Raw genomic sequence first — 20,028 nt, forward strand, 5'->3', positions numbered from 1 at the left:
TTCTGGCACAGTGTATCAATACACAACTTAAAGTAACAGACATCCTGTTTGCCTTCAAGTTGGCAGTCCATTCCTCTCCTGAGAAAAAGGTATCCATTGCTCTTCTGAGAGATTCATCTTAGCAAAAGTTGCTGTCCTCAGCCTCTTTCCATATTCTGCATATTATATTGGTGCTTGAAACTTTTAAAAACTCACTTTCATAGGATGGAATCCATTGTATTTCCTGGACCTTTTCTTATGTCCTGTTTTGGCTTGTCCTGGTTCTGACAGTGTGTGCAGACTCGCATTGTCTTCTAGCCTTACTCTGTGATCCACATGCTATTCTTCCTTTTCTTCTGGTGTATTCATATTTAGTTTCAGAATACTATCTGTTCATAGAAGTTTCAGTTTGAACTAGGTGACTTCAGTTGCTTGACAAATACCTTGACTTGTCAGGGTTTAATTCTGTGCATCTTCATCTTTTTCCTATCACAATAAGGTCTTTTACCATTGCTAGTTCTGTAGAATTGATAAAGATTGCCTGTTCAGCCTTAGTTTATTCACAAATTGTAGCTTCACTTTCCTTTTGTAAGCTCAGGTTAAAATATCTCCCTTTTATATTTCATTTTTACATGCAGTAGTTCTCAAATTTTAGTAGCTCTTTTTTTCAGAGCCAGCCTCTTCTCTATGATTTAACTGAAAAGTATTAAACAGATCAAGTGCATCAGAATTTACTATTGCCAGACACAAGGTTACTTACCTATTGCTTTCCTTTTCACTAGCACCTATTGACTGTAAATGCGGACTGAAGCAGTGTCTACATTTCTTCCATTTATTTTACTTCTATACAGATAATTTAATCTCTCATACTTTTAGCTTTACGCATTCTTCTATTCACATTATTTTCATTATTTTTAATCCCAAAACCATATGGTGTCCAGTAATCACTCTGGGTCCACCGTGCTTGAAAAGGATGCTTTTTAGCCAGTGATGCAGTTCCAACTGCTGCTGCCTTGGCAGATGTGCTTCTGCAGTGCCTCTCCTTCAAATCCCTTTTGTTTGCAAAATTGAATCACTTAAAGGTACAAATTCCAACACTACAATAAGTGTGGAAGATCCACACCACTAATCACAGAATTTCAGATTCTCCTTAGAAGATATATGAACTCATATTGTACCTTGAGGTGATTTCTCACTTGAGCTGGGTCACAACGTGCAGAAGTTTGCTGGCAGCCAAGGCCAGCATGTTGGACCTACTCTGCTGTCATGGCAGATTTGTAAAAGAGCACAATGGAAGGGTTAGTCTGTGTGATTCTCCACGATAATTAAATAGTTTAGGGATCTAGATATTCCTGGAACTCAGTTCTGACTTCAGCAGTTCTTGTTTCTGTTCCCAGACTAATCCATATCTCAGCCAGTTTTGTCAACTAGCTGTAGAGTATGCATGGATTCTACAAGAGTGTTTTAATTTAAATGGTTCCCACATACTTTTCTACAGGTATTTGATTATGAATAAGAATATAATAATTGAATCCTGTATTATTATTTATCTGCAGTTCAATATCATGCTTATTTTTATGTCATTGAAAAGAATAAATTCTTGTTTTAAAACAAAAGTGGTGAGTCGTTAAAAAAACTGTTTTAATAAGGCAATCAATTTAAAGCTACATAACATGTGAAGCAAAGTTTAATTTAGGAGTTAGGGTAATCAAAGCAGGATCTACAATAATGTATCAAGAGGTACATTTGATACAAAGTGATTTTTTGTTTCAAGATAGCCCTCAAGACCTACTCTAAGGGTGCTTCCAGCCCTTTTGCACCAAACCTCAGTGTGACCACTGAGAACCAGCTGAGGTGTGCCAGAAGCCAACTCTTTGGCTTGCAGTGCCTCAATTCTGTCTGTGTCATTCAGGTTTTCCAGTGGTTGGCAGAGGGAATTTTGATAGCTAGAAGGATAGCTTGTCCGGCCATAAGCTCAGAAAAGATGGGTGCTTTTTCCTGTGGAAGAGCAAGCCTGCATCCTGGATCATAAGTACCAGTGACATCAAGCAGGTTATAGAAGATAACAAAAGAATTTATTATAAAAAAGTAAGAACAAGCATAAGCAATCAGTAAGCATATGTTAGAGATACAGACAGAGATATAAGAATAAACAAAAGAAAATAGTAGAACAATAATCTGTTCTCACCCTGTGCCTTAAATCCAAGATTGTAGTCCTTAGCCAGCTTCACCAGGTTAAAATGCATACTCTGCCTCTGATCCTTCAGAGCTTTCTCCATATCCTTGTCAACTTCTTTACTTAACCTGCTTCTCTTAGGTTAAAGGACTCCAGTCTCTCCTATACCCCGAAAGACTAAAGATAAAGCCATGCATTATAGGTAGGCTTAAGTACTGTTTGACCATTAATATCACCACCCCTTCATCCCTAGGGGGCTCACGCTGTGCCAGTAACTTCTTGCCCCTCTCCTCCCTCCTCCCCCAAGGTACATACTTATCAGACTACAAACTTGCATATTTTTCAGACGTGGAGATTTTTCAATCCAGTATACTGTCTCTCTCCCCTGTGTGGCTTGGTGTCATTCTTTTGGACCTTCTTTTAAAATGTAAATTTAACAGGGAATGGCCAGATCCTGACTTCCAGGCCTCAGATTACATCTGCTTGGAGGATGAGTCAAGAACCCAAGTCAAATGCTAATTCTCAGCCATTGTGTAAATAGGTGATGTGGGATGTAAATGGCCTTGTACACACAGCCCTGACTGTAATGCAGCATTTACACACAGCCTTGACCAGAGCTCAAATATATATCAATATTACATTTATATTAAATATTATGATATATATATACATATGAAAATGAGAAAATTGAACCTGACTGCCCACAAGCTACAGAAAGAGACTAAACACAGGAGTATTAATTGTAATTTAGAAGAATATCCGTACATGCCATGTGGTATGCCCCAAAGGGCAACTTGGTTTGGGGCTGAATCCCCGAAGTGCCTGAGAGTTTAGTAATCCTGCTTTTTTTTTTTCAGCTAGAAGGAGAGAAATGATAGTGAAAGAATATGTACAACCCATGCAAAACCATTGCCTGCAGGAGTGCAATGTAAATGACTAGCTATATTGTTACTTTATCTTCAACTGAGATATTATGACACAGTGGAAATGGAATTTTTTAGACATTAATAGTGCTCAGCTTTGTGCAGGGTGTCCAGCGGTATAATAAGCAGGGTTTGTGCCCTGGGCAGATCCTGTGGGAGAGCAGGGGTGGGGATGGGGAAGTGTCTCTGAATGCTGGAGGGGCAGTGATGTCAAGAGTGTTTGGATGGGGAGTGGCTGGAGGTTGGGGTGGAGGGGTGCAGGAGACTTTTTTGTTCCAGTTCCCAGCTGCTGTGCCTGCATCCACAGCATTGTCTGCCTGCCTCAGTTGGTGCTCCTACCAGAGCAGCACAGTGTCTGTGCACCTGGCCCACAGTGGTGAGGCTCAATTCCTGCACTCGTACTAAGCTGGTGCCCGGGGCTGGTATCTCTTCTGCTCCCCCTCTCTTTTAAACTACTGAGGGGGTGTCCCTATCATATCTACTTAGTTGTAGTGATAGAATATGTATAACATTTTATCCTAAAGCAAATACAAAAGAGGCAAATCAGGACATGGACAATATTTTGCAGATGAAATATTCATGTTATACAATTAGTTTTGTATCACAGAATAATGGATTTATTTTAACTCATTGTTATATTTCTTAAATAATATGGATTTCTGGAGTTTTCTATGCAAGCTTTGTTCCTTAGATCTGTTGTAAAAAAATGAAGGAATTTGGCAATGGCACTTGATCATTTTCTTTACAGCAGTATTCATACAGAAGTATTCAGTAATCAGTTACATGTTGTTTTGAGCTATAGAATCCTCATGCTCTATTAACTATGGTGTTAGGAAAATGGCTGTTGGCAATTTTCCATCATGTCAGTGCTTTTAGTATTTACGTTGGAACAGCATTTATGAAGGCTGCAAAAAATCCTCCTTTTCACATATTTCCATGCTGGGAATAAGAATATATTTTTATATTGATGCGTGTCATGTGTACTGTAGCAGATGCACATTATGCACTGGTATTGCAACTTGGAATTGCAAAAGTCTGGGTTCAGTTCAGTCTCTGCCTCAGAGTTCATTCTGCCTGTGTGTCATTCTTTGATCTAATGCACCCCGAAGAATATTTTGAGCACAGACTGATGAGCTGGGGGGGAAGGAGGAAGAAGGAAGAGGAGGGAATTGCTATGATATCTTTCCTCACTAGAAACTTGGTGAAAAGAACTTGTTCTTACTTGTTATTATGCAGCAATTTATAATGATGTGCTCAGGTGTTGTTTAAAAGAAAAGCTGTTGTTCACATTCAGATCAATATAACCAATATGATGCATAATTTAGCTTCAATGGGACATTGCATTCATTTTTCAGTTCAGCATTGCTTGATTTGATGCTCTTTGAAATGGTAAAGATGTGATCTGTAGACTGAGGTTATAAAAATCTGGAGTCATTTAATAATATGCATGTCAAGTACAAAATCAATGGGATTTTATTTTCTTAAACTGTAAACTTGCTTTCACTAGGGGTCAGGGCTCAGCAGTCTGAAATGGTATTAGGATTTTTTCTTTCCACATTACTACTTACTGTGGTCATTCGGTTCCCTGCTTATAGGTCCTTTTTCCCCACTTGCTCTCCTAGTTTTTTTTTTTTTTTTGCTCTTGGAACCTTTGAAATTCATATCATATTAAGCATCTGCTGGTCATATGAAAAACTCTCTGAAAATCTATTCATTGTTTATGCTCGTTAATGTTAGGTAATACTTTGTACTGCAATATAAGAAGCAATAAAAATCAACAATAAACTGCTGTGTGTCAGTGATTTTTCCTCAGGGTTGCAACAAGCCATTTGATTCTGATTGATATAATGGCAAACAGTTTTAGACTTAGACCCTTATATTAGCTTCACAGACTTAAGCCTGTGTATCCCTTTACAGCATATCCTGATTTATACAAAGATGTTGGTCATGTAGTCATTCAGATAATACAGTGATGGGTGCCAGAATAAGAGACTGGAAAATTAAACAGAAATGTTAATTGAAGAACCACTGAATAGTGTGATTATCCTTTAGCCTGAGTTAACTGATCTGTTTGAATGTCTACAGTGTTTCAAAGAGTGACTTAAATTTCTCAAAATGACCAGATATTTTGGATACCTCAGGTGCCCAATTTGAAACGCTCTTAAATGATTTTGGTCTATAGAAGGCACATACTCAGTTTCTGAAAATCAGACTCCTTTAAGAAGCTTGACAGCTGGATTTATTGGTGATTTCCCCCCACCTCCCCCGTATGCTTATTTGTCCTAATCTTGCTAAATATTTAAAACAAAAAGTGCTTTTTGGTTCCATTGATGTAGTTCTGCTGGCTTCACTGAGGTATAGATGGGTAGGGGGGATTTTTGAGAAAGGAAGAACAGACTGAGTATACAAGAGGGATATTTGAATTGCCTGTTCATAAAGTTCTGTCAGATGCACAGAAGTTAACACAGAATAATAAGGAAAAACCATTCTAACTTCTTTGCTAGTAACTGTCTTCTAAGTTATTTATAGTTAGGTGTAGTGGACACAACATTTTCAGCCCCGCTTGTCACTTTTTGTAGTTGATGTGTCCCTTAAAGTGTGCATGGCTCATTAAATGCTATTCTGCCACAAAGCTGCCTCCTCCACCAATTATCATTATAAGGGAATTGTTCAGATTAATGGGATCTGAATGGCAGAAATGTCTCAATAGAGTAAACCCTTACTGTAAACACATTTTTTTTTTGGACAGCAGTGTTCGTATGTACTTTGTAAAAAGCTCTGAGGAGAGAATTAATAAAGGTGTTGATTGCAGTATGCACTGTTGGGAAGGGACAAAGCTGTACTTTGGCTCTTCATGTGCCAAATTAGAACAAACTATTTTCAGACACCATTTCTCTTAATTGGCCATAACCGCTGTCAGAAAAGTATAATATATATATGTGCCAACCGTGCAGCCCCAGAAACTGGCACAAGAAACAAGGGGGAGGTCCTACTTTTTTTATATTGAAAATCAGAGGGGTTAGGGTCACAAGCCAAGGGGTCGAAGGTAGGGAACTGATAACGGGTAATGAAACAGCAACATTGTGGTGACAAACACTCAGCATCCCCATGCTTTTGGGGGTATCCGCAAAGAAGCCTTTAGTTCCTAGAGGGCTCAGACAGTAGCCTGCAGCCATAGGTGGATTAAGGTATCCAGGTTGTAGCCGTATTGGTCTAGAGGAAAAAGCAATCAGGACTCATAGGAGAGATGATATCTTTTATTAGACCAACAAGATTTTTGCAAAATTTTTTTTTGCAAAAATCTTGTTGGTCTAATAAAAGAGATCATCTGTCCTGTGAGTCCCCATAAGTGGATTAAGGCACAGGCCAGCTGGGCCTGGGCCCAGGGGCCATCCACATTCCTGGGGGGACAGTGTTGCCAAGTAAATGATAATAATTCTGCAATTTGAAGTTAAATTCTTCAGTTAAATATCTTAATCGTCCTATGCCTGCAGCTCCAAGTCTGAGTCCAGTTCCCTCTGTCCACAGTCCTGGCTGACCGAGCCAGTGAGATCTCCAGCTCTGCTGTGTACTCCTCTGTGTAGGGCTCACCAGGTTCCACATGCACAGTGCTCTCTCTTCTCCTTACTCCAGCCTCAAGCTTTCTCTTCCTTTTTCCCTTGCCCTGCCAGCCCCTGGGGGTTTTTGGGGGGTACAGTCCAAATTAACAGCAGCTCAGCCTGCAAGCTGCCCCCTGGTTCCTCCTGCTGTTACACACATTACATTCACATTACAGATGCTATCAGCAACTCTGTGGAACTGCAGTCCTGAAGAATGCCCATCCAAAAAAAATTAAGAGGAGGAAAAGATAGCAAGACTCATGTAGATGAACTCAAAACATTTTTTGGACAATAAGATTTTTGTGGCAATCTTTATGAAGCACAAGAAAAAATGTGGAGAATAAATACAGCTGCTAGAAACCTGATGTTGAAAATAGACTGCATAAGATATGGGGTACAGTAAAGAAATCATCTCTGTGAGCAGATGACCTCTGTATTGCTATTAAAGTCAGTGAGATGTGGATAATTTGCAAATACATGTTAGTCACAACTTAAAACTCTTCTCACATAGCTTTAACTTTAATATTTAGCTGTTCCAAGATGTCAGAACAATTTGTGGCAAGAGTGTCTGTGTAGAGAAATTGGGCTTAAATTCTCACTTTCTGTTGGACCTGCACAGGCTGTAGTGGTTCAGAGCAGTCACATGCTTAGGATTAATGTGGTGATACTATAGAAGATTGCACAGAATTATTTACAGGTTTAGATTTTATTTTTTATATCTATTTTTTCTGTTGTGTCTAATTTCTTTAGTCCTAAAGTCTCCTAATCTTGCTGGCAGTTTAGAGCTACTTCATGCCTGCAAAGTGCTTTCCCATTCTTTTCCCCTCCTTTCAAATAAGAGTCCTTCACGCTTTACATCACCCAGTGTAGGGACTGAAGTATTGAGCTGGGATTTCCTGCATGTGAAACAGAGCAATGACCATTTCCTTTGCTGTGTGCTTTAGTAATGTGGGCTGGTGCTGTTGTTCAGGTGATTGCTCTGCTCTGTCTGTGAACTGTTTCTTTCCTGGACATGGAGAAGCCTTTAAATGATAGCTCTCCACCCCACTTTTCTCATAGTGGGATCCTAGACTACTAGTCACTGTGCTCTTTGGTTTTCCAACTGTATTACTTTCATCAGGCCCATGTGGGTAAAGTCCCTGTTGCATTTCTCTTTGGGAGCAGTGGACATCTGGTAAATGCTATGACAGAACAAAGATTGCTCAAAACAGAGATGGATTGATTTATTCATAGACAGAAAGAAAAGTGTTAAAATAAAGGTCTAAATGCATATTTTCTTACCTAAACTTAGCCTTTAATTGTCACTTTAGAGAGATGTTCCACCTGACTCCACTACCTCCCAAAAATTGGAGCTAGTGAATCCTGCAGGTACTGCTTCCTTGATAGTGTGACTCAAGTCAGCCTGTACCGCCCTCAGAAGGATGCTGTCCTCCTTGAATCCATTTCAGAGGTTTGTTTGAATCTTTTTACCCACAGATTTCCTGGGATTGCGAGCACACACCTGACACAGCTCCTTATGTTTCTCTAGTGGAGCCAGAAAACCTTCCAATAATGGATGGTCAGTATTGTTCATTTGAATATCAGTTCTGCTGTATATGTAAACACTGTTTTAGTCCCAGGGTGGCCAGCCTGCAGCATGCATGCCAGCCTCTCTGTGTGGTATGCAGCAGATCAGGGAGGGGATACGCAGCAGAGTGGCAGATATGGCTGAAAGCAGCGCACTTGAACTGTTAGGAAGTACAGGGCATGAAGCAGAAAGCAGAGCAGCAGATCGGGCAGGGGGTATGGGGCAGGGAACAGAAACTAGAGCAGCAAGTTAATCAGGGGATGGGGATTGGCATGGCACTCAGGGTGAGCGTAGATCTAGTTTTTGGCACAATTGCTACAAAGACTGACCCCCACTGTTTTAGTCCATGCAGAGTTTAACTCTTAGTCAAGGCCTTGTTATACATTAATTTTAGGTGGCTTCTAGAAGTATTAACTCCTGGATTGTCCACACATTAATACCTGAAACTGGTTTTATTTACATTTTAGGTGGCTTAAAGTTATTCTATTCTAGGTCAGGTTTCTTTCTGATTCATGTTACCCAGCTCACATTCTGTGATTGTGTGGGCAGTCCCTGCAAGTTGCAATCCTCCAGCATCCCAGGATGCATTGTCCCCCCTCCTCCCCCCACCCCGATTCTTGTGGACAGATTTTTCACCCCCAAACTTTGCTGCCCAGGGGGAGGTTTTGGCACCAGGCAAACTGCCGCTTCTGCCCCTGGGAGTATGGCTTCCCCTTCCCCATCCTCAGGGGTGCAATCCTGTGTGAAAAGCCTGCTGAGGACGTGCCAGCTAGCCAGGCATGCCAGCTAGCATGGATGGATCCAGGAGTTTGGGAGGCAGGGGAGCGAAAGGTAGGGGTCAATCAGGTGCCCATAAGTTGGGGCATCCTTCCTGGGGCCTAAAGTGCCTTTCCTCGCTGTTCCCTCCTCCCAGCCTTGAAGGGAAGCATGACATGTACCTCCCATACCCCAATCCCCAATCTTAATTTATTTAATTTATTAAAACATGAGACCTTTAATTTACTTCCTCTGTTTTATTTTTAAATTCTTTTTTTAAACTTCTTTTTATCTTATTCTTCAGTGGCTGACTTCCTTCATTTCATCACCTTTCTCTCACCCCTATTTCCTTTCCACCTCCCATCTCATTACCAACCCCCATGTCATAACTATCCATCTGCCAGCTTCATGTTCCCCTCCCAGGTTCCCTAATCCATCTGTCACCCCCTTCCCCTCTCAGAACAGGGATAGAAGTCTATCCTGGCTCACCAGCCCTGTATTGGCAAGTCACAGCTGTAGCTCCTAGTCAGGCCCCTGCTCACCAGCCCCTAGGGTGCTTTCAGATGTTAAAAAAAAAAACAACAAAAAGCCCAAACCCCAAAGAAAACACTGCTTTACTTTAAACTCAGTGCATTCCCGCACTGAGCCCTGCACATGCCTGGAAGAGGCAGTGCATTACTTCAGCCTGGCTCACCCAACATCTGTAAAGATTGGACACCTTAGTGGGGTTTTTCTGGCACTTTTATCTAATCGGTGATTGAATCAGCTTTAGCTAAAAGCACCAAAAAGCCTTTCTGAAGCACCTGATCTTTACAGACACTGCTGAGCTGGGTTGAAGTAATGCACTGCTGCTTCTGGTAAAGAGGGTTGTTTTTTTAAACTTCTGCAAACAGCCCTAGTGACAAGTCACAGCTGTGCAGGTGAGGGACAGTCAGAAAAGGTTTTTAGCCTTAAAATGTTACTATTCCAAACTTGAGCTAGTACTAACACCTGTCAATATTTGAGCAGCTCAAAGTGCAACGTGTTACAAGGCCCTTACTGTAACATTTGCTTTTCTAGGGAAAAGCCTTATTGCAGGACAGCAGTACAATAGCAACTCCTAGCAGGGAAGAAAAGGGTAAAACTTTATTGTAATTCAACTCAGTACAAGCACACGACTCTTTCCCTGCTATCATGCTTGCCAGACTTCAGCAAGTGATTGCCAGGATGACTGTACGCTAGTCATCTTTATGCTCTGGCTAGAGCATAGAGACATATATCAGATTACTACACATCTCTGCCTTTAAAGTACATATCTGAAAGAAAATAAATTTGCCTTTAGAAATCTTGTCTCTGGAGAGGTTTTACCAGATATATATTTCTTGTTTATCTTGTGATAGGAAAAGCATAATCTAGCACTGCCCATGAAAGTGCTTCAAAATCAACAGTCTCTGAAGTCAAACAGGGAATCAGCGTTGATGCCTTACTGGAGTCTTGTTCAGTGTTCTGCATTGTCTCTTCAGGTGACTGTGGTGAAGGTTTCTCTGTAGAAACCACATGTTTCTACAACCAATGTGGTGATTTGGTAACATAAGCTGTCAGAGAGGGATGTATCTGGCAGTGGATCCAGAGGAGGTAGAGTGGCATAGCTGCACCCCTCTCTTTGAACCTGTTATGGGGTAGGAACAATAGTTAGGGATTTTTTAAGTTCCTGAATCAGTTAGAATCTCCCTCCCTTTCCTTATGTGCTCAGTCATGTCCCCTCCTTTTCCTTCTCTTCTGTGTCCTCTCCCTTCTCATTACCCCTTCCCGCACCTGCACTGACACTGTCCCCCACTGTCCTGGCGGTGGGGAGAACTCCAGGGCTGCTCCAGCTGGGCTGTGCCAAGGTTGGGCTCAGTCTGGGATAGCAGCAGCAGCAGGACAGGAGGTCTGCCTAGCCATCCCTGGGTGTTCCTGGAAAGCCCAGGAACAGGTTCAGGGAGGGGACACATGCCATCGCTGCCTCTGCTGCTATAACAGGTTGAGCCCAGCCCCTACAAAGCCTGGCTGAAGTGGTTCTGGAGCTCCCTTTGCCCCAAGACAGTGGCAGTGTTACCCAGGAAAGGGGGGAAGTGGAGAGGAGGACACATGTCTCTGAGTAGGGAGGGGAGACTTAAAAAGGAGGAGACTTGCCTTCTTTGGAGACTAAAAAATCCCTGACTGCTGCTCCCTGGTATGGTCTGCCCACCCAAGTGCAGGGGGAAGATGCTGAGAGCTGGGTATTTAGTCACTGTTGCAGCTCCACTTCTGGATGTGTTCTTCCTGGGGTCTTCCCAGGACGATAGGATGTATCTTTCTATTTTTCAGCTGTCCCATGAGTATGATTATATCAGTGATTCAGACTGACTGTTGATTTTTGATTATCTGGCCCATGAAATGGGCACTACATTTTTAAACTCACATGTACGTAGATTTAGAGCAAGTCCAGTTTCCTGAAGTGTATGCAGTGCTTCACACGTGAAGTTAACCTCAGTGGTAGGGTGGAAGAGCAGAACATAGAATCATAGAAAATGAGGGTTGGAGAGGACCTGTGCTCAAAGCAGGACCACCCCAACCATTGGCAACGTGTAGGGGTGCATGTGCACCCCCTGAGCATAGTGGTGCACCCCCTATGAAGAGGCACCACTGATCCTGCCGGTGGCGTCTGTGGGCGGTTGCCACTCACCACCCTCCCCCCTTACCGCTGACACTGCCGGCGGCATCTACGGGTGGTCAGCGATCGCTGCTGCTAGCGGTGTCTCTGGGTGGTTGCTGACCCCTGGTTGGCGCTTGCCACCCCTCCCCCACTTCCCTTCCCGGCAGCACCAGCAGCATCGGTGGGAGCTCCCTGCTTACCACCACCACACTCCCTCCGGCACCGCCGTGTCCCCCGCCAGCCACGCATGCATGACCTCAACATCCTCAGGACCATAATTGGGTTGTCAGACTACCCTTTGTCGAATCTCTAGTAGCTGGCTTATGCTTTTCTGAAAGATCTCATATGCGGAGGACCTTCCAAACAATAAGTTTTTGAGTCTCTCTCTCCAATAGAATAATGAATAAAGTGAGAGTAGACGGAGTACTATCTGCCAAACTTTGAGGTGGCATCAAGTTTGCTGAAGTTTGTCTTTTGCACCTGGCTAAGTGTATTCACGTTCACATTCTGTTTGAGCTCCGAGATATCAGTGGTGATATACACCTCCCCAGAATGCTTTTTCATGGTGACCATAAATGCACATCAGTCAGCTTGTCAACTAGTTCAATGATTTCCTTGTGGACTGTGTCTTAAGGGTTGTTTCTTGATAGATTTCAAGGGCAGTGGAATCCAGTGAGACACAATGGACACGTCTACATATGAAATTAATGTGATGCAATAAACTCTGGTGCTCCTGGGCACCGCATCGTCATGTGTGCCAAGGACCGCAGCACATTGAGCCAGGTTGAAGCAGGCCTAGCTGGCAGAGACCCCGGGGGGTCAGCCTGCCAGCCCTGGAGTGCTCCAATCCAGCTCATTGTGCTGTGGAGGGGCTGGCTGGGGCACAGGGGTGCTCCAGTGTAGTACTAACCAGCAGGCAGCCTCTGCACTGAAGCACCCTCAAGCCTCAACCAGCACCGTTAATGTCTACACATGTGTTGCTGTGCACTAAAGAATGCTGCCACAGGATAGTACTTCTATTTGCAAGTACTAACCTGTGGTGGAGTTAATTAGTTTACTGCGGCCTAATAGGGCTGCTTGTGTAGATGCTGACTCATTTACTGTGGAGCAAATTAGGCAGCTCTGCAGTAAACCTCTCGAGTAGATGTTAGTTCATTGTGTAAATTTTGGGGGTTTTTTTCCCAATTTTCCTAGGCCTTTGAATAATCTCAGAAGTTATGTTCCCAGGCTTTTGAATAGCCCCAGGAGTTATTGGGTTAGGCTTATATTTGCAGCTTGAATCTTGACCTCATTCCACATCAGTACTAGGTTTAGTTCTTCACTTGCCTTACTGCACATCAGCCGTCTTTCAAGATCTATATTATATAGATGTTTTCCCAAATAGAAACTACAGCTGCTCACTCAGCTCCCCAGCAGTTTGCAGGGATCTCTTTTCAGGTGCAAATAGTTTCTTGTCAGCAGGATGAAGCTTGAGATGATGAACCAGGACAGAACTCTATAACTTCTCAGGAGTGCTGGTGAATCAGCTCCAATGTTGATCTTGAAGCAGATGGTAGTCTCTCAGAGTGTGATGTCTTCAGCCCAATGATTTGACTTAGCTCCAGTAACCACAGTGTATTTCAGGAAGGTGTCCCATTCTTGTCATTTGTGGCTGGCTCCTCCTTAGCAATGTGGTTGCTATCAGAATGTGCAGAACGTCTGCTGTAGACAGTTCCTCCTTCTTTGACAGATGGCGTCAGGCAATGACACATTCAGTCTTCTCTATGGGTTTGGCAGGACTCCCCCCCCAAGTATATTTTGTTGCTTCTTGATGCATTCAGCTGCAATGTCTCCAGCACATGATGGTCTTTCATGTCGCACACAATATGTTCATGTAGCATCTTTTCATGAAACCTGTGACAAAATCTTCAAAAGATTTACCATCTTTTTGAAATTGGGAAGAACCGTGTATCTCATACATAATATTATGGTGGGGGTACAATGTTTGTCAAACATTGATGAGAGTATATGACTGGTTATTCAAACATCAGGTTAAAGGACAGCTTAATGTCATCAGCCTTGAGCGTTAGATATGGGAGAAAGTTGATCCGTTTTTCCTCTTGCTTGATTTTCAGGCTGGGGGCTTGCCTAAATCAATCAAATTTTATTTTCCATCTGATCCACTCCTCACCAGTCTGGAAGGTGATTTGCTGTGGAGCTGGTGGCTGTAGTCACAGCTCACACCTGGGTTCTCCTGCCAGTGATGCAGAATTCACATTGAGGTTGTTCTTAGGGCTTTCATTACGATTTCACCATTGCCATTATATTATGTTTGCTCCTTTGACCATCAGGAATCAGGGCAACACGCCAACTAATTAGCTGCCAGCTGGCCATGGTTACCTGAGTGGATGTGACTGTCTGCTTATAGGCATCAGCTGTTTCAGTACCTAGCAAGCTACTCAGCAGGGCAGAAGCCTCTCTGTCTAGCTCAGGGCTCCTACTTCCTGCCTTTTGGTTCCTTGTTTTCTGATTCCTGCCATTGGTCTGGCTCCTGACTGCCAGCTTCTGACCCATGGCTAAGCGTCCAGTCTTGATCCCTACTTCTGGCTCCTGACTTCATCTGTTCCTGATCCCCTGGCTTGTGACTCATTAGTCAAGCCCTGACCTTCCACATCCCAGTGGTAACTCCTGCCTCTGATAGATTGGATTACTAGGCAGTTACCTTTTAGCCAGTACAACAATCAGCAGCCTGAGTGTGTGAAAACACTTAAGTAAACATGTATCAGAATTAAAGGAAAGATCTTGTATGTTTCACTTTGGGTACGGAATAAATTGACGAATAGTGGAATGGTAATAGGGGAAAGGGAGAACTGATTTACTGGTACAAGAATGTAGTATATGATAGAAGAACATGAAAATTGTCCCATCATTCCTGCTGAGGAGCCGGAATCTTGCCTTCCAGTCAAACCTGATCCAGTTTCAGTCGGTGTGTAGACTCCCATTGATCTCAGATGTGCAGGATTAAGGGCCTAATGCTGTCTGGAGTGGGACTGCCAAAAGGTTTAGCAAAATGAATGCAAACATGGAGGAAAAAATGCACCATTATTTCTTCAAATGATAGAGAAAACAAATTTCATAAGGTTGTCTTAAGGTTGCTGTCCACAACCAGCTTAAATAGATGTTAAATTGACAGCTTTTTGTGAAACCATGATTATACTTTCTAATAATATGAGACCATTATGTTTTGAAACGAGCGTACATAATTATGATGCCTTAATTAAGTGTTTGGAAATAAAAGATGATGTGAAGTTATAAACAATTTTTAATAGGTACACCAAAATGCTTTCCACATGACACACATTTTCCATCTGAAGATCCGAATGCTTTCCATCTGAATATTGATTGCATATGCATCCAAACGCTGTTTTTACATTTGAATAATTTTTACCTTTACCATTGTTGGTGTAGTATGTTATAGTGTTACGATCTGGCACCTTTCCCCCTTTATAGTATTGGCAGTGATTTTATTTGGGCCATATAGTTTTTACTTCTAAGTTATGAATTTAGTCTTTGTGAAGGCCAGGAGGTGGAAGGCCTCTATTATTCTAACAGAATATAGGATTCTCTGCACTGCTGTATCAGGAAATTTCAAGTAACTATTTTATGATGTATGAGAATATTATTCTCTGCAAGTAATAACAAGCACTTATATTTCTACAGTGATATCCACATAATCAAACATTCAAAAGTGCTTTACAAAGAATTTAATTAAATAGGGAGTGGAATAACTGGGTGCAACAAACACAGCCACTATTACATATTCAGCAGCTAATATTTTGCAGTTAGTGCAGAATGCTCTCTGGCAGTATCATGTATGAAAGTTATTATCAAAACGTGCAGCATTCTCTCTTTTCTGTTGTGCTAAGTCAAGATGTAACTGTGTCTCATCGCCCTAAAGAAAACTTGGAAGGAACTTTAAGAGTGGTGAGGTTCAGTAACTCTGTAGGCCCATCTAACACATGCATTAATGCGCCTTTTCTAAAGCACATTAAATTTAATGCCTTTAATGTGAGGTACTAAATTAATGTGCATTAAACTGTGCTAGTGCACAGTAGCACATTTGCTCATTTTTTAGTGATACGTAATATTCAGTAGACTATTTTACTGGGCATTAGTGTAATGTCACAATTTTTTATGAGATGCTTTAATGCTCAGTAAAATAGTCTACTGTGCATTAAAGTGCACATGTAGACATACCCAGTATAGTTTTTCTAATTCCCTAATGGATTACAAGAAGAAGGGAAACTAGACTCTTCAGGTTGAGACTTGAACTTGAAATACCATTAATCCAAAATCGAGGTTAAATTTATGGGGTCCTCAGTTATAGATATAGATTCCTTTCTTGTGTCATGAAGTTCAGGCTATGATTGAAGCTCTGTTTAAAGAAATTGGATATTTGGAGAGCAGAAGCAATATCTAGAAGGACCAAAGTCAAACATTGAAAAATGTCAAGGATAAATTGATACTCAGATTAGAGATTCATATTGTCAGTAGTATAATGTACCAATAAAGCAGTCACTGAAAATTGCTTAGACGATGAAAACAGAAGAGCCCTCCCACTTTCTTGAATGCACTTGGTTTGGTTCAGAGCTTATTAAGAGACACAGAGAATCTTTCCATTGACTTCACTGTGTTGGATCTGACCCTCATTTAGAAATGGTTTGAATATATCCAAATTTTAAGGCACACCTATGTATAGGTTGGATATATTACCGTGTTGCCTATAATCTTTCCAGGATCCTAGCAATTGCCCTCATTAGCATTGGTGGGACAGCAGGCCAGAGTTGAAATCATTAATATTACAATACTTTCTGGAAACCATGCTCTCCCCCACCCCTCCTGCCTTACTGATTTATTATCTTACCAATTTTGTTAATCAAAATACAGGCACCCCCTGCTTAATGCTTTTTATCTTAGTGCTATTTCACTATAATGCTCATTATAAATTAATACCTGATTTCACTTAACACTCAGTGAGTTTCATTATAACACTTTCGGTTGCCATCTTGAATTATAAAAAACAATTGTGGTTGCCATCTTGGGTCATCAAATACTTTTGGTTTTGCTTAACGCTCATTTCACTTAACACTCAGTTTTTCAGGAACCAATTAAGAGCGCTAAGCAAGGGTTTCCTGTGTCACTTTAAGCCAGGCTTAATGTTGAGTGTGGTAGTGGATTGTGAAGTTGGAGGCAAATGAGTTCTTTGTGTTTTGCTGGATTAAAGCCATATTGGGTGCTTCTATACATTGCCCTGTGATGACATTGTTACTGTGCCATGCTTTACTAAAGCATGGGACACTAACTGGCCATATGCATGGCACACAATTATTTTAGCAGCTACTCCACTGTTGCAGGTGGTATGCTATAATGGAGAAGTGCGCCACTAGGGTGAAGTAGCTGCTACTCATGGATGCTACTACGTTGCCATAGTGGGTCACTACAGCAACATAGTGTGCCCGTTGAGTACTTTTTCTCATCATAGTCTACCTGCACAGCAGTTACCTCTTCATGAGATTGGGAGGTTTTTCTGGTATACCAAGATACAGTGTACCTGTCTATACTAACAAGCCAACATCACTGAAACAAACACACAAAGAAAATCCATAACAAGCCCATACAGATTGTTAAACTTTGTCTACATTACAAAATTCCATTGGCAAAGCTGTGTTGGCTTTCATTGTGAAATGCCTTCATATAGAGGTGTACCGATACATTGGTCTGATATAGAATTGGTACCGTTATAACGAAAACTGGCTGTACTGGATATTGGCCCAATGGGACCAGTAATTTGGCTGATAAATGCCTTTGCTGCATGCAGCTGCAGCACAGCACTCAGGCAGCAAGGAGCACAGCTGGCAGCATGGAGAACTGTCTCCAGCTGGTAAGTCTGGTGTAGTGGAAGGGGAGGGGGAAAGTAAGGCGCATGGGGGGGGCAGAATTATGTCCCCTGCAGTGAGGGGGAGGGGACGGGGGCAGGCTCTGTCCAGACAGAGCAGAGGGGTAGAGTCACGGCTTGTGCAGGGGGAGGCGGCTCCCTCTGCTGCTTGCACCCTAGAAGGGTACAGGGGGAATTTTGTGCCCCCCTGGATCTTTGCGGGGTAGGGTGTGCTGCAGCCAGGGCTGCACGGGGCTCATCTCGGTGGGGCCTGGGCTCAGAGTGGGCACTGGTGGTGCTGGGAGGATGCTGCATTCGCCCCAAATTTTGCTGCCACTTCATTCCCAGTGCCGCAGCCGCTCGACGCAGCCCCAGCTTAACACCTTGCATCCACCCACGTGCTGGGAAGAACCGGAACTGCACCGGGTGGCTGGCTGGAAGCAGTGGCAGTGAAATTTGCGGTGGATGTAGCATCCTCTCAGCACCGCTTGTGCCCACTCCATCCCCAGCCCCCACTGAAAAGAGCCTTGTGCAGCCGCAGCTGCAGCCTGCCCCATCATGCCCTGCGCAGATCCGGGGAGGCACACGCGCACCCCCGGTGCCGTCCTGGGGTTCAAGCAGTGGTGGGAGATGCCTCCCTCCCCCCACAAGCTGTGGCTCTGGCCCCGCCCCTCCTGCTCCATGTGGGCCATGCCTGCCCCTGCCCTCTCCCTCATCATGGGGGGGTGTTGATCTGCCCTTCTCCCCTCACAGCTCTTCCTTCCCTCTCCCCTTCCACCACATCGGACTTACCAGCTGGAGGCAGCTGTATTGGAATTTGGATTGGTATCGACTGATATGCCTCCTTAAATATTGGCTATTGGTATTGGCCCCAAAAATCTCTATCGGTGCACCCCTACCCTCATAGATGACCTTGCTCTATCAGCAAAAATCCCCAGCATGGACACAGCTCAGTCAGTGGAAGACAGCTTTAAATGGCTGAGAGCAAAATACCTGTTGGGGTTAAGAGATCTTGCTTTTGGCTTCTTTGTTCTGAAGATGAATATTCCGATGTAGCACAGTTTGTGACACCAGCAAAATCTTGTCCAGGAAAACTGATGAAAAAAGCACAAGCTACAAAAATAATTTGTTTTTTACAAGGAATAGACTTACCCGTGTGGGGGAAAAATCAGTTAAAAAAATTAAGGCATCCTTGTTCTTTCATACTAAATTTATACCAGTTGTATGCTGCTGACTTTAGTGGGGTTATTCTAGTTTTAAAACAGTGCAAATGAGAGTAGAGTCAAGGAGCACATAGAGAGTAGAGTCATGGGGTTTGCTCTGGCCCCAGCTTGGCCTAGTAACAGCTATTGTGGTGGTGGCAGCTCTGGACAGGCCCCAGAGTTGGGGCCAGAGCAGTCAGGATGGAGCTGGGCTGGATTAGGAGGCTAAGTGGTGAGGGTCAGGGAAGGAAGAAGTGGGGGAAGCAGAGGCTGCAGTTGGGAGAAGCAGACGTGGTGGGTGGCAGGCAGTGAGTGGGGGCTAGGCAAGGGGGAAGTCACTGTGGGGCAAGTAGCTGCAGGGGCAGACATCGAGGGATCAGGCAGCAGGAAGGGGAATGGTAGGGGGTCCTGGTTGTGGGGGCAAGGGGCAGGTGTGAGGCTGAATGTTCCCCATGCTCCACCTGCCCTCCAATTGCCCTGCCACTGCTTGTCTCCCTACTATCTGCCCTCTATGTCCCGCCCCAACCCCCTCCCACTTTCTGACCCCACACTGCATCCTCTATCACCAGCCTCACTATTGCCTCCCCACTGCTATTGTGTTCCTTACCATCTGTCTGTACCACTTCCTGGCCCCCTGTCACTTGCAGCAGGGGTGAGGGGGGTAAATTTAAGAAGACCTTCCAGTACTTAGATTCTATATTTGAGGAATTATAACAAATTTTAAAGGAATCTAATTATTGGGAGTGGTGGCATCTTAAATTCAGAGACATAAGAAAAGAATTACTGCTTTACCAAGATTATATTGACTACTCTTATACAAAATATTATTTTTCTACCACTTGTAAATGTATATTTATGTGACCTATGTACTTCCAAGTTAGCTTGTGTTTGGAAATAACTACTGTGGTCTGAGCCGCTCTAACTGAGGTCAATGATTGGTTTACTTTTTCACTCATAGAGGAGCAGAATGAGGCCCATCTTGATGATCACCTGGGAGTGGAGCTACATGGGACTGATAAGTGCTGAAAATCAACATTATTTCAGTGTTTCAGTGACAGCTTCTTTATGTGAAGTTCCCAGTGACAGCTGGTCCCCCACTGTATTATATATTATTGTCTTTATATAAAAGAATCAGTCCTAGGAAATGCATCTCTGGACCCAGTAGAACTGTTGTTTGTATTCCTCTGAGTCAAAAAGTCAACTAAGTCACTCTCCTGGCAGCCCAGGTTTTTTACTGTCTGTAAACCTAGTTGCAT

General features: G+C 43.1%; 1 protein-coding gene across 1 annotated transcript in view; it reads left to right on the plus strand.

Moving 5' to 3' along the window:
- The window catches only part of TRHDE (thyrotropin releasing hormone degrading enzyme), a 321,603-nt gene that overhangs the window by 110,527 nt on the left and 191,048 nt on the right, over positions 1-20,028 (plus strand).

The sequence above is a fragment of the Crocodylus siamensis genome, chromosome 4 (genome assembly GCF_052110815.1).
Source record: "Crocodylus siamensis isolate JL-2025a chromosome 4, ASM5211081v1, whole genome shotgun sequence".
NCBI lineage: Eukaryota > Metazoa > Chordata > Crocodylia > Crocodylidae > Crocodylus > Crocodylus siamensis.